Below are 14,781 nucleotides of genomic sequence, written 5' to 3'. Positions count from 1 at the left end.
CGCTTCTTTTCTGGCGATAAATGTGTGGCATGGATCGGTCTGGCGTTTCGACGTTTCCGACGGTCCTTTTTTGCGGCATCGCTTCTGGCTGCGTGAGCAGCTCCGTTCTCTTGCCGTCCATTTTAGTGCACGGGGGTTTCTTCCCTGCATCGTTACGTTCTTAGGTCTTGAAGCCGGCCTCGTTGTGCCTGCATACTCTCAGTTTTGAAAATAACATTGCGTTACGGGCCGTGACGTTCCACTCTTTTACTGGGGCTGCCCTAGAGGCTCCTCACATAGCCGTCACGGTGGTCTTGCTCGACGGCATCTTCGGTCCGGGTGTTGCTCTTGTTGCTGAGAGTTCTCTCTCGTCTGTGAGGCACGTTGTTAGTAGTGTTCTGTGGAGTGTCGGTGTGTACTTGCGTGTGTTTGGCCTGGAGCTGCTCTGCCCGGGGTGTGTAGAGTCAGGGGGCTGGTGGAATAGCGATAAGCATCTGTGGCTAATGTGTTGCTGTGCCTAGACCGTTGAGGCAAAGGCTGTACGGTCATCTTGTACTGAGTAGCTGTCGGCAGTGGGTGAGAACGAGAATTACTGTAGTGCTTGGCAGGTGCTAAGGGGATGAAGGTAGATGTCTCGGAGACCACTAGAGCGCTACTTGAGCAGAACGAATCTCAAAGGTGTTAAGGCTTATATGTGTAGGGCCTGATATTTGAGTTAAATATTTCTTTTAATAGCAGGCTGTGGTTGGCCTGTAGATGGTATTGCTAAATAGGAACAAGACCTCTGGAATTGTTAAGCTATTGCTCAGGATCCAGGTGACATGTTCAATACTAATTATTTTCAAGATGCAGAAGGATGAGTTGTCCAGGGACACGAAGGAGAAATGAGGTCAGTGCTGTAAAGAGGGTGGGTTGGTATGTGGTATTAGAGGGCACATGAAACTGGTAGCTATTTAACTACATTATGGTGTTTCTAACTTTTTTTGTTTAATGTGAAGGTTCCAAGCGAGGAGCTATGTGGGATATGGGCCCAGAGCTGACTTGGGCAAGGTGAGCAGGGATTGATAGGCTGAAGTAGTGGTTATTTTTCAGGGGGTGTGTGGCTGGTCCAGGCATAAGGGACGCCTGTTGTTTGCGTCTTAGAGATGGCGCGTAAGCCTGCAAGAGGCAAGCCAGACTGATGAAGGTGGGGCGGGCGAGCTGTCAAGGTTAAAGGAGGGTGAGACGGGGATCGGTGCGGGCAGGCTGTGGTTTCGAGCAGTATCTCAGCATGTGCCTCTCTGCTTGGGTTTCTGCAGGTGCCGTATGCAGGCTCGGAGGGTTGCCGCTGCATGTCGACGAGCGGTCCCGGAAGGTGAGGCGGTGGTGAGCCAGGTTGGCATCTCATAGCCGAGTATTGTATGGCAATGGAGTTGCAGTGTTTCTCTTAGGGTTTGCAGGTTCTGCGGGGGCTGCCTTTGGAAGTGCAGGAGCGTTTGAGGTGAGCTGGGTAGTAGGGAGGTGAAGCGTGGGGCTGGTGTTTTCTTGCAAGCGCAAAGGTAATTTTGTGTCTCTCGGTATCCTAGGTGCCGGAAGCGATGACAGCTGCAGCGTCAGACTGCGGAATGGGCAGGGAGCGGGTAAGCGGTCTGCCACGGCGCGTGTGAAGTGGTAGCTGTTTTGGGAAAGGTCTGTGTTGACCGATGTGGTGGTGACTGTGATGGCATCGGTTTTGTTTTGCAGAGGGTGAAGAGGAACCTGGCGATGGCAGGATGGATCCAGCGGGCTGAGTGTGGTTTTCCTTGTCAAGGATGGATTCAGCCTCGCGGCCGTCTGCAAGCTAAGTTGAGGCTCTAGTGCTGGAGAGGGGTCGGGGGAGGGAGGGTACAAGGTTGGCCATTGCAGGATGGGGTTTTTAAAGGTAGCGCAGGGGAGAGGTCTGTCTGGGAACAGTGCCCTCTGGTCAGCTAGAGGGAGAAGATTAGTCTTCAGCTCGATGGCAGCGTGCGCCGGGCAGTTCCAGGCAGTGTCTGTTGTTGTGTAGCTTGTGTGGTGTCTTTTCTGCGTCTTACACTTTTGTTGGGTCTATATGTCGTCTTTGCGCTTAAGGTGGGCAGGGTGTGCCTGGGGCTGCATATTCCTCGGGTGCCATTCCTGGCGTCTGAAACACCTGTACTCGTCGGCATAGTGCCAATCGGGCGCTGCTTTTCTGGCCTTTAAAGCATACGGCATGGATCGGTCTGGCGTCTTGGAGGTTTCTGGGCGGTCCTCTTTTGCGGCGATGTTTCCGGCTGCGTGAGCAGCTCTGTTCTCTTGCCGTCTATCTTAGTGGACGGGGGTTTCTTGCCTGCATCCTTATGTTGTTAGGTCTTGAAGCCGGGCTCGTTGCGCCAGCGTCCTCTCAGTTTTGAGAGTAACTTCGTGTTACGGGCTGTGACATTCCTCTCTGTTTTGGCGGCTGCCCTAGAGGCTCCTCACATCGTCATCACGGTGCTGCAGATGGTCTTGCTCGACGGCGTCTTCGGTCTGGGTGTCGTGCTTGTTGCTGAGAGTTCTCTCTCGTCTTTGAGGCCTGTTGTTTGTAGTGTTCTGTGGAGTGTCGGGGTGTGTGTGTGCTTGGCCTGGAGCCGCCCTGCCCAGGGGGGCGTAGAGTCAGGGGGTTGGTGGAATAGCGATAAGCGTCTGTGGCTGGTGTGTTGCTGTGCCTAGACTGTTGAGGCAAAGGTTGCACAGTCATCTTGGTCTGAGTAGCTGAGGTACTAGAGGGAACATGTGACTGGTGCCTATCTGACTACATTATGGTGTTTCTAACTCTTCTTTTTATTTTTTTTATTTAATGTGAAGGTTCCAAGCGAGGAGTGATGTGGGATATGGGCCCTGGAGCTGACTTGGACAAGGTGAGTGGGGACTGGTAGGCTGAAGTAGTGGTTATTTTTCAGGTGGTGTGTGGCTGGTCCTGTTATAAGCAACTCCTGTTGTTTGGGTCTTACAGGTGGTGTGTAAGCCTGCAAGAGGCAAGCCAGACTGACGAAGGTGGGGCGGGCGAGCTGTCAAGGTAAAGGAGGGTGAGACGGGGATCGGTGCGGGCAGGCTGTGGTTTCGGGCAGTATCTCAGCATGTGCCTCTCTGCTTGGGTTTCTGCAGGTGCCGTATGCAGGCTCGGAGGGATGCCGCCGCATGTCGACGAGCGGTCCCGGAAGGTGAGGCGGTGGTGGGCCGGGTTGGCATCTAATAGCCGAGTATTGTATGGCAATGGAGTTGCAGTGTTTCTCTTAGGGTTTGCAGGTTCTGCGGGGGCTGCCTTTGGAAGTGCAGGAGCGTTTGAGGTGAGCTGGGTAGTAGGGAGGTGAAGCGTGGGGCTGGTGTTTTCTTGCAAGCGCAAAGGTAATTTTGTGTCTCTCGGTATCCTAGGTGCTGGAAGCGGTGACAGCTGCAGCGTCGGACTCCGGAATCGGAGGGGAGCAGGTGAGCGGCCTGCCACGACGCATGTGAAGTGGCAGCTGTTTTGGGAAAGGTCTGTGTTGACCGATGTGGTGGTGACTGTGATGGCATCGGTTTTGTTTTGCAGAGGGTGAAGAGGAACCTGGCGACGGCAGGATGGATCCAGCGGGCTGAGTGTGGTTTTCCTTGTCAAGGATGGATTCAGCCTCGCGGCCGTCTGCAAGCTAAGTTGAGGCTCTAGTGCTGGAGAGGGGTCGGGGGAGGGAGGGTACAAGGTTGGCCATTGCAGGAAGGGGTTTTAAAGGTAGCGCTGGGGAGAGGTCTGTCTGGGAACAGTGCTGTCTAGGCGGATAGAGGGAGCAGATTAGTCTTGAGCTCGATGGCAGCGTGCGCTAGGTAGGGCGGTTCCAGGCTGTGTCTGTTGTTGCATAGTTTGTGTGGTGTCTTCTGTGTCCTACACTTTTGTTGGGTCTATATGTCGTCTTTGCGCTTAAGGTGGGCAGGGTGTGTCTGGGGCGGCAAATGCCTCGGGTGCCATTCCTGGCGTCTGAAACACCTGTACTCGTCGGCATAGTGCCAATCGGGCACTGCTTTTCTGGCCTTTAAAGCGTGCGGCGTGGATTGGTCTGGCGTCTCGGAGGTTTCCAGGCGGTCCTCTTTTGCGGCGACGTTTCCGGCTGCGTGAGCAGCTCTGTTCTCTTGCCGTCTATCTTAGTGGACGGGGGTTTCTTGCCTGCATCCTTATGTTGTTAGGTCTTGAAGCCGGGCTCGTTGCGCCAGCGTCCTCTCAGTTTTGAGAGTAACTTCGTGTTACGGGCTGTGACGTTCCTCTCTGTTTTGGCGGCTGCCCTAGAGGCTCCTCACATCGTCATCACGGTGCTGCAGGTGGTCTTGCTCGACGGCGTCTTCGGTCTGGGTGTCGTGCTTGTTGCTGAGAGTTCTCTCTCGTCTTTGAGGCCTGTTGTTTGTAGTGTTCTGTGGAGTGTCGGGGTGTGTGTGTGCTTGGCCTGGAGCCGCCCTGCCCAGGGGGCGTAGAGTCAGGGGGTTGGTGGAATAGCGATAAGCGTCTGTGGCTGATGTGTTGCTGTGCCTAGACTGTTGAGGCAAAGGTTGCACAGTCATCTTGGTCTGAGTAGCTGAGGTACTAGAGGGAACATGTGACTGGTGCCTATCTGACTACATTATGGTGTTTCTAACTCTTCTTTTTATTTTTTTTATTTAATGTGAAGGTTCCAAGCGAGGAGTGATGTGGGATATGGGCCCTGGAGCTGACTTGGACAAGGTGAGTGGGGACTGGTAGGCTGAAGTAGTGGTTATTTTTCAGGTGGTGTGTGGCTGGTCCTGTTATAAGCAACTCCTGTTGTTTGGGTCTTACAGGTGGTGCGTAAGCCTGCAAGAGGCAAGCCAGACTGACGAAGGTGGGGCGGGCGAGCTGTCAAGGTAAAGGAGGGTGAGACGGGGATCGGTGCGGGCAGGCTGTGGTTTCGAGCAGTATCTCAGCATGTGCCTCTCTGCTTGGGTTTCTGCAGGTGCCGTATGCAGGCTCGGAGGGATGCCGCCGCATGTCGACGAGCGGTCCCGGAAGGTGAGGCGGTGGTGGGCCGGGTTGGCATCTAATAGCCGAGTATTGTATGGCAATGGAGTTGCAGTGTTTCTCTTAGGGTTTGCAGGTTCTGCGGGGGCTGCCTTTGGAAGTGCAGGAGCGTTTGAGGTGAGCTGGGTAGTAGGGAGGTGAAGCGTGGGGCTGGTGTTTTCTTGCAAGCGCAAAGGTAATTTTGTGTCTCTCGGTATCCTAGGTGCCGGAAGCGGTGACAGCTGCAGCGTCGGACTCCGGAATCGGAGGGGAGCAGGTGAGCGGCCTGCCACGACGCATGTGAAGTGGCAGCTGTTTTGGGAAAGGTCTGTGTTGACCGATGTGGTGGTGACTGTGATGGCATCGGTTTTGTTTTGCAGAGGGTGAAGAGGAACCTGGCGACGGCAGGATGGATCCAGCGGGCTGAGTGTGGTTTTCCTTGTCAAGGATGGATTCAGCCTCGCGGCCGTCTGCAAGCTAAGTTGAGGCTCTAGTGCTGGAGAGGGGTCGGGGGAGGGAGGGTACAAGGTTGGCCATTGCAGGAAGGGGTTTTAAAGGTAGCGCTGGGGAGAGGTCTGTCTGGGAACAGTGCTGTCTAGGCGGCTAGAGGGAGCAGATTAGTCTTGAGCTCGATGGCAGCGTGCGCTAGGTAGGGCGGTTCCAGGCTGTGTCTGTTGTTGCATAGTTTGTGTGGTGTCTTCTGTGTCTTACACTTTTGTTGGGTCTATATGTCGTCTTTGCGCTTAAGGTGGGCAGGGTGTGTCTGGGGCGGCAAATGCCTCGGGTGCCATTCCTGGCGTCTGAAACACCTGTACTCGTCGGCATAGTGCCAATCGGGCACTGCTTTTCTGGCCTTTAAAGCGTGCGGCGTGGATTGGTCTGGCGTCTCGGAGGTTTCCAGGCGGTCCTCTTTTGCGGCGACGTTTCCGGCTGCGTGAGCAGCTCTGTTCTCTTGCCGTCTATCTTAGTGGACGGGGGTTTCTTGCCTGCATCCTTATGTTGTTAGGTCTTGAAGCCGGGCTCGTTGCGCCAGCGTCCTCTCAGTTTTGAGAGTAACTTCGTGTTACGGGCTGTGACGTTCCTCTCTGTTTTGGCGGCTGCCCTAGAGGCTCCTCACATCGTCATCACGGTGCTGCAGGTGGTCTTGCTCGACGGCGTCTTCGGTCTGGGTGTCGTGCTTGTTGCTGAGAGTTCTCTCTCGTCTTTGAGGCCTGTTGTTTGTAGTGTTCTGTGGAGTGTCGGGGTGTGTGTGTGCTTGGCCTGGAGCCGCCCTGCCCAGGGGGGCGTAGAGTCAGGGGGTTGGTGGAATAGCGATAAGCGTCTGTGGCTGATGTGTTGCTGTGCCTAGACTGTTGAGGCAAAGGTTGCACAGTCATCTTGGTCTGAGTAGCTGAGGTACTAGAGGGAACATGTGACTGGTGCCTATCTGACTACATTATGGTGTTTCTAACTCTTTTTTTTTTTTATTTAATGTGAAGTTTCCAAGCGAGGAGTGATGTGGGATATGGGCCCTGGAGCTGACTTGGACAAGGTGAGTGGGGACTGGTAGGCTGAAGTAGTGGTTATTTTTCAGGTGGTGTGTGGCTGGTCCTGTTATAAGCAACTCCTGTTGTTTGGGTCTTACAGGTGGTGCGTAAGCCTGCAAGAGGCAAGCCAGACTGACGAAGGTGGGGCGGGCGAGCTGTCAAGGTAAAGGAGGGTGAGACGGGGATCGGTGCGGGCAGGCTGTGGTTTCGGGCAGTATCTCAGCATGTGCCTCTCTGCTTGGGTTTCTGCAGGTGCCGTATGCAGGCTCGGAGGGATGCCGCCGCATGTCGACGAGCGGTCCCGGAAGGTGAGGCGGTGGTGGGCCGGGTTGGCATCTAATAGCCGAGTATTGTATGGCAATGGAGTTGCAGTGTTTCTCTTAGGGTTTGCAGGTTCTGCGGGGGCTGCCTTTGGAAGTGCAGGAGCGTTTGAGGTGAGCTGGGTAGTAGGGAGGTGAAGCGTGGGGCTGGTGTTTTCTTGCAAGCGCAAAGGTAATTTTGTGTCTCTCGGTATCCTAGGTGCCGGAAGCGGTGACAGCTGCAGCGTCGGACTCCGGAATCGGAGGGGAGCAGGTGAGCGGCCTGCCACGACGCATGTGAAGTGGCAGCTGTTTTGGGAAAGGTCTGTGTTGACCGATGTGGTGGTGACTGTGATGGCATCGGTTTTGTTTTGCAGAGGGTGAAGAGGAACCTGGCGACGGCAGGATGGATCCAGCGGGCTGAGTGTGGTTTTCCTTGTCAAGGATGGATTCAGCCTCGCGGCCGTCTGCAAGCTAAGTTGAGGCTCTAGTGCTGGAGAGGGGTCGGGGGAGGGAGGGTACAAGGTTGGCCATTGCAGGATGGGGTTTTTAAAGGTAGCGCTGGGGAGAGGTCTGTCTGGGAACAGTGCCCTCTGGTCAGCTAGAGGGAGCAGGTTAGTCTTCAGCTCGATGGCAGCGTGCGCCAGGCAAGGCGGTTCCAGGCTGTGTCTGTTGTTGCGTAGTTTGTGTGGTGTCTTCTGTGTCTTACACTTTTGTTGGGTCTATATGTCGTCTTTGCGCTGAAGGTGGGCAGGATGTGCCTGGGGCGGCATATGCCTCGGGTGCCATTCCTGGCGTCTGAAACACCTGTACTCGTCGGCATAGTGCCAATCGGGCGCCGCTTTTCTGGCGTTTAAAGCGTACGGCGTGGATCGGTCTGGTGTCGCGGAGGTTTCCGGGCGGTCCTCTTTTGCGGCGACATTTCCGGCTGCGTGAGCAGCTCTGTTCTCTTGCCATCCATCTTAGTGGATGGGGGTTTCTTCTCTGCATCCTTACGTTGTTAGGTTTTGAAGCCGGGCTCGTTGCGCCAGCGTCCTCTCAGTTTTGAGAGTAACTTCGTGTTACGGGCCGTGACGTTCCTCTCTGTTTTGGCGGCTGCCCTAGAGGCTCCTCACATCGTCATCACGGTGCCGCAGGTGGTCTTGCTCGACGGCGTCTTCGGTCTGGGTGTCGTTCTTGTTGCCGAGAGTTCTCTCTCGTCTTTGAGGCCTGTTGTTTGTAGTGTTCTGTGGAGTGTCGGGGTGTGTGTGTGCTTGGCCTGGAGCCGCCCTGCCCGGGGGGCGTAGAGTCAGGGGGTTGGCGGAATAGCGATAAGCGTCTGTGGCTGATGTGTTGCTGTGCCTAGACTGTTGAGGCAAAGGTTGCACAGTCATCTTGGACTGAGTAGCTGAGGTACTAGAGGGAACATGTGACTGGTGCCTATCTGACTACATTATGGTGTTTCTAACTCTTCTTTTTTTTTTTATCTTTAATGTGAAGGTTCCAAGCGAGGAGTGATGTGGGATATGGGCCCTGGAGCTGACTTGGGCAAGGTGAGTGGGGATTGATAGGCTGAAGTAGTGGTTATTTTTCAGGTGGTGTGTGGCTGGTCCTGTTCTGAAGCAACTGCTGTTGTTTGGGTCTTACAGGTGGTGCGTAAGCCTGCAAGAGGCAAGCCAGACTGACGAAGGTGGGGCGGGCGAGCTGTCAAGGTAAAGGAGGGTGAGACGGGGATCGGTGCGGGCAGGCTGTGGTTTCGGGCAGTATCTCAGCATGTGCCTCTCTGCTTGGGTTTCTGCAGGTGCCGTATGCAGGCTCGGAGGGATGCCGCCGCATGTCGACGAGCGGTCCCGGAAGGTGAGGCGGTGGTGGGCCGGGTTGGCATCTAATAGCCGAGTATTGTATGGCAATGGAGTTGCAGTGTTTCTCTTAGGGTTTGCAGGTTCTGCGGGGGCTGCCTTTGGAAGTGCAGGAGTGTTTGAGGTGAGCTGGGTAGTAGGGAGGTGAAGCGTGGGGCTGGTGTTTTCTTGCAAGCGCAAAGGTAATTTTGTGTCTCTCGGTATCCTAGGTGCCGGAAGCGATGACAGCTGCAGCGTCGGACTCCGGAATCGGAGGGGAGCAGGCGAACGGCCTGCCACGGCGCATGTGAAGTGGCAGCTGTTTTGGGAAAGGTCTGTGTTGACCGATGTGGTGGTGACTGTGATGGCATCGGTTTTGTTTTGCAGAGGGTGAAGAGGAACCTGGCGACGGCAGGATGGATCCAGTGGGCTGAGTGTGGTTTTCCTTGTCAAGGATGGATTCAGCCTCGCGGCCGTCTGCAAGCTAAGTTGAGGCTCTAGTGCTGGAGAGGGGTCGGGGGGAGGGAGGGTACAAGGTTGGCCGTTGCAGAATGGGGTTTTAAAGGTAGCGCTGGGGAGAGGTCTGTCTGGGAACAGTGCTGTCTAGGCGGCTAGAGGGAGCAAATTAGTCTTCAGCTCGATGGCAGCGTGCGCCGGGCAGGGCGGTTCCAGGCTGTGTCTGTTGTTGCGTAGTTTGTGTGGTGTCTTCTGTGTCTTACACTTTTGTTGGGTCTATATGTCGTCTTTGCGCTTAAGGTGGGCAGGGTGTGTCTGAGGTGGCATATGCCTCAGGTGCCATTCCTGGCGTCGAAACACCTGTACTCGTCGGCATAGTGCCAATTGGGCGCTGCTTTTCTGGCGTTTAAAGCGTGCGGCATGGATCGGTCTGGCGTCTCGGAGGTTTCCGGGCGGTCCTCTTTTGCGGCGACGTTTCCGGCTGCGTGAGCAGCTCTGTTCTCTTGCCGTCCATTTTAGTGGACGGGGGTTTCTTCCCTGCATCCTTTACGTTGTTAGGTCTTGAAGCCGGGCTCGTTGCGCCAACGTCCTCTCAGTTTTGAGAGTAACTTTGTGTTACGGGCTGTGATGTTCCTCTCTGTTTTGGCGGCTGCCCTAGAGGCTCCTGACATCGTCATCACGGTGCCGCAGGTGGTCTTGCTCGACGGCGTCTTCGGTCTGGGTGTCGTTCTTGTTGCCGAGAGTTCTCTCTCGTCTTTGAGGCCTGTTGTTTGTAGTGTTCTGTGGAGTGTCGGGGTGTGTGTGTGCTTGGCCTGGAGCCGCCCTGCCCGGGGGGCGTAGAGTCAGGGGGTTGGCGGAATAGCGATAAGCGTCTGTGGCTGATGTGTTGCTGTGCCTAGACTGTTGAGGCAAAGGTTGCACAGTCATCTTGGACTGAGTAGCTGAGGTACTAGAGGGAACATGTGACTGGTGCCTATCTGACTACATTATGGTGTTTCTAACTCTTCTTTTTATTTTTATTTAATGTGAAGGTTCCAAGCGAGGAGTGATGTGGGATATGGGCCCTGGAGCTGACTTGGGCAAGGTGAGTGGGGACTGGTAGGCTGAAGTAGTGGTTATTTTTCAGGTGGTGTGTGGCTGGTCCTGTTATAAGCAACTCCTGTTGTTTGGGTCTTACAGGTGGTGCGTAAGCCTGCAAGAGGCAAGCCAAACTGACGAAGGTGGGGCGGGCGAGCTGTCAAGGTAAAGGAGGGTGAGACGGGGATCGGTGCGGGCAGGCTGTGGTTTCGGGCAGTATCTCAGCATGTGCCTCTCTGCTTGGGTTTCTGCAGGTGCCGTATGCAGGCTCGGAGGGATGCCGCCGCATGTTGACGAGCGGTCCCGGAAGGTGAGGCGGTGGTGGGCCGGGTTGGCATCTAATAGCCGAGTATTGTATGGCAATGGAGTTGCAGTGTTTCTCTTAGGGTTTGCAGGTTCTGCGGGGGCTGCCTTTGGAAGTGGAGGAGCATTTGAGGTGAGCTGGGTAGTAGGGAGGTGAAGCGTGGGGCTGGTGTTTTCTTGCAAGCGCAAAGGTAATTTTGTGTCTCTCGGTATCCTAGGTGCCGGAAGCGATGACAGCTGCAGCGTCGGACTCCGGAATCGGAGGGGAGCAGGTGAACGGCCTGCCACGACGCATGTGAAGTGGCAGCTGTTTTGGGAAAGGTCTGTGTTGACCGATGTGGTGGTGACTGTGATGGCATCGGTTTTGTTTTGCAGAGGGTGAAGAGGAACCTGGCGACGGCAGGATGAATCCAGCGGGCTGAGTGTGGTTTTTCCTTGTCAAGGATGGATTCAGCCTCGCGGCCGTCTGCAAGCTAAGTTGAGGCTCTAGTGCTGGAGAGGGGTTGGGGGAGGGAGGGTACAAGGTTGGCCGTTGCAGAATGGGGTTTTAAAGGTAGTGCTGGGGAGAGGTCTGTCTGGGAACAGCGCCGTCTAGGCGGCTAGAGGGAGCAGATTAGTCTTGAGCTCCATGGCAGCGTGCGCCGGGCAGGGCGGTTCCAGGCTGTGTCTGTTGTTGCGTAGTTTGTGTGGTGTCTTCTGTGTCTTACACTTTTGTTGGGTCTATATGTCGTCTTTGCGCTTAAGGTGGGCAGGGTGTGTCTGAGGTGGCATATGCCTCGGGTGCCATTCCTGGCGTCGAAACACCTGTACTCGTCGGCATAGTGCCAATTGGGCGCTGCTTTTCTGGCGTTTAAAGCGTGCGGCATGGATCGGTCTGGCGTCTCGGAGGTTTCCGGGCGGTCTTCTTTTGCGGCGACGTTTCCGGCTGCGTGAGCAGCTCTGTTCTCTTGCCGTCCATCTTAGTGGACGGGGGTTTCTTCCCTGCATCCTTACGTTGTTAGGTCTTGAAGCCGGGCTCGTTGCGCCAACGTCCTCTCAGTTTTGAGAGTAACTTTGTGTTACGGGCTGTGATGTTCCTCTCTGTTTTGGCGGCTGCCCTAGAGGCTCCTGACATCGTCATCACGGTGCCGCAGGTGATCTTGCTCGACGGCGTCTTTGGTCTGGGTGTCGTTCTTGTTGCCGAGAGTTCTCTCTCGTCTTTGAGGCCTGTTGTTTGTAGTGTTCTGTGGAGTGTCGGGGTGTGTGTGTGCTTGGCCTGGAGCCGCCCTGCCCGGGGGGCGTAGAGTCAGGGGGTTGGCGGAATAGCGATAAGCGTCTGTGGCTGATGTGTTGCTGTGCCTAGACTGTTGAGGCAAAGGTTGCACAGTCATCTTGGACTGAGTAGCTGAGGTACTAGAGGGAACATGTGACTGGTGCCTATCTGACTACATTATGGTGTTTCTAACTCTTCTTTTTATTTTTATTTAATGTGAAGGTTCCAAGCGAGGAGTGATGTGGGATATGGGCCCTGGAGCTGACTTGGGCAAGGTGAGTGGGGACTGGTAGGCTGAAGTAGTGGTTATTTTTCAGGTGGTGTGTGGCTGGTCCTGTTATAAGCAACTCCTGTTGTTTGGGTCTTACAGGTGGTGCGTAAGCCTGCAAGAGGCAAGCCAGACTGACGAAGGTGGGGCGGGCGAGCTGTCAAGGTAAAGGAGGGTGAGACGGGGATCGGTGCGGGCAGGCTGTGGTTTCGGGCAGTATCTCAGCATGTGCCTCTCTGCTTGGGTTTCTGCAGGTGCCGTATGCAGGCTCGGAGGGATGCCGCCGCATGTCGACGAGCGGTCCCGGAAGGTGAGGCGGTGGTGGGCCGGGTTGGCATCTAATAGCCGAGTATTGTATGGCAATGGAGTTGCAGTGTTTCTCTTAGGGTTTGCAGGTTCTGCGGGGGCTGCCTTTGGAAGTGCAGGAGCGTTTGAGGTGAGCTGGGTAGTAGGGAGGTGAAGCGTGGGGCTGGTGTTTTCTTGCAAGCGCAAAGGTAATTTTGTGTCTCTCGGTATCCTAGGTGCCGGAAGCGATGACAGCTGCAGCGTCGGACTCCGGAATCGGAGGGGAGCAGGTGAGCGGCCTGCCACGGCGCATGTGAAGTGGCAGCTGTTTTGGGAAAGGTCTGTGTTGACCGATGTGGTGGTGACTGTGATGGCATCGGTTTTGTTTTGCAGAGGGTGAAGAGGAACCTGGCGACGGCAGGATGGATCCAGCGGGCTGAGTGTGGTTTTCCTTGTCAAGGATGGATTCAGCCTCGCGGCCGTCTGCAAGCTAAGTTGAGGCTCTAGTGCTGGAGAGGGGTCGGGGGGAGGGAGGGTACAAGGTTGGCCATTGCAGAATGGGGTTTTAAAGGTAGCGCTGGGGAGAGGTCTGTCTGGGAACAGCGCCGTCTAGGCGGCTAGAGGGAGCAGATTAGTCTTCAGCTCGATGGCAGCGTGCGCCGGGCAGGGCGGTTCCAGGCTGTGTCTGTTGTTGCGTAGTTTGTGTGGTGTCTTCTGTGTCTTACACTTTTGTTGGGTCTATATGTCGTCTTTGCGCTTAAGGTGGGCAGGGTGTGCCTGGGGCAGCATATGCCTCGGGTGCCATTCCTGGCATCTGAAACACCTGTACTCGTCGGCATAGTGCCAATCGGGCGCTGCTTTTCTGGCGTTTAAAGCGTGCGGCGTGGATCGGTCTGGCGTCTCGGAGGTTTCCGGGCGGTCCTCTTTTGCGGCGACGTTTCCGGCTGCGTGAGCAGCTCTGTTCTCTTGCCGTCCATCTTAGTGGACGGGGGTTTCTTCCCTGCATCCTTTACGTTGTTAGGTCTTGAAGCCGGGCTCGTTGCGCCAGCGTCCTCTCAGTTTTGAGAGTAACTTCGTGTTACGGGCTGTGACGTTCCTCTCTGTTTTGGCGGCTGCCCTAGAGGCTCCTCACATCGTCATCACGGTGCCGCAGGTGGTCTTGCTCGACGGCGTCTTCGGTCTGGGTGTCGTTCTTGTTGCAGAGAGTTCTCTCTCGTCTTTGAGGCCTGTTGTTTGTAGTGTTCTGTGGAGTGTCGGGGTGTGTGTGTGCTTGGCCTGGAGCCGCCCTGCCCAGGGGGCGTAGAGGCAGGGGGTTGGCGTAGTAGCGATAAGCGTCTGTGGCTGGTGTGTTGCTGTGCCTAGACTGTTGAGGCAAAGGTTGCACAGTCATCTTGGTCTGAGTAGCTGAGGTACTAGAGGGAACATGTGACTGGTGCCTATCTGACTACATTATGGTGTTTCTAACTCTTCTTTTTTTTTTTTATATTTAATGTGAAGGTTCCAAGCGAGGAGTGATGTGGGATATGGGCCCTGGAGCTGACTTGGGCAAGGTGAGTGGGGATTGATAGGCTGAAGTAGTGGTTATTTTTCAGGTGGTGTGTGGCTGGTCCTGTTATAAGCAACTGCTGTTGTTTGGGTCTTACAGGTGGTGCGTAAGCCTGCAAGAGGCAAGCCAGACTGACGAAGGTGGGGTGGGCGAGCTGTCAAGGTAAAGGAGGGTGAGACGGGGATCGGTGCGGGCAGGCTGTGGTTTCGAGCAGTATCTCAGCATGTGCCTCTCTGCTTGGGTTTCTGCAGGTGCCGTATGCAGGCTCGGAGGGATGCCGCCGCATGTCGACGAGCGGTCCCGGAAGGTGAGGCGGTGGTGGGCCGGGTTGGCATCTAATAGCCGAGTATTGTATGGCAATGGAGTTGCAGTGTTTCTCTTAGGGTTTGCAGGTTCTGCGGGGGCTGCCTTTGGAAGTGCAGGAGTGTTTGAGGTGAGCTGGGTAGTAGGGAGGTGAAGCGTGGGGCTGGTGTTTTCTTGCAAGCGCAAAGGTAATTTTGTGTCTCTCGGTATCCTAGGTGCTGGAAGCGATGACAGCTGCAGCGTCGGACTCCGGAATCGGAGGGGAGCAGGTGAGCGGCCTGCCACGACGCATGTGAAGTGGCAGCTGTTTTGGGAAAGGTCTGTGTTGACCGATGTGGTGGTGACTGTGATGGCATCGGTTTTGTTCTGCAGAGGGTGAAGAGGAACCTGGCGATGGCAGGATGAATCCAGCGGGCTGAGTGTGGTTTTCCTTGTCAAGGATGGATTCAGCCTCGCGGCCGTCTGCAAGCTAAGTTGAGGCTCTAGTGCTGGAGAGGGGTCGGGGGAGGGAGGGTACAAGGTTGGCCGTTGCAGAATGGGGTTTTAAAGGTAGTGTTGGGGAGAGGTCTGTCTGGGAACAGTGCTGTCTAGGCGGCTAGAGGGAGCAAATTAGTCTTCAGCTCGATGGCAGCGTGCGCCGGGCAGGGCGGTTCCAGGCTGTGTCTTTTGTTGTGTAG

At 55.5% G+C, this 14,781-nt stretch overlaps 2 long non-coding RNA genes across 2 annotated transcripts; both read left to right on the top strand.

Annotated features, from left to right (window-relative positions):
- The first annotated feature begins 7,178 nt into the window (after window positions 1-7,178).
- LOC148054422 (uncharacterized) lies at window positions 7,179-8,488 on the top strand. Its single transcript, XR_015706192.1, has 3 exons — window positions 7,179-7,275; window positions 8,277-8,329; window positions 8,426-8,488. It is a non-coding gene; the product is annotated as an uncharacterized LOC148054422 (long non-coding RNA).
- Window positions 8,489-9,992: 1,504 nt separating this feature from the next.
- LOC148054421 (uncharacterized) lies at window positions 9,993-10,583 on the top strand. Its single transcript, XR_015707022.1, has 3 exons — window positions 9,993-10,154; window positions 10,250-10,312; window positions 10,402-10,583. It is a non-coding gene; the product is annotated as an uncharacterized LOC148054421 (long non-coding RNA).
- The last annotated feature ends 4,198 nt before the right edge of the window (window positions 10,584-14,781 follow it).

Source organism: Nipponia nippon, unplaced genomic scaffold (genome assembly GCF_047370975.1).
Source record: "Nipponia nippon isolate SJK-2023a ecotype South Korea unplaced genomic scaffold, ASM4737097v1 scaffold_3, whole genome shotgun sequence".
NCBI lineage: Eukaryota > Metazoa > Chordata > Aves > Pelecaniformes > Threskiornithidae > Nipponia > Nipponia nippon.
Note: the sequence above shows the minus strand (reverse complement) of the source record. Positions and strands in the feature narration are given on the sequence as shown.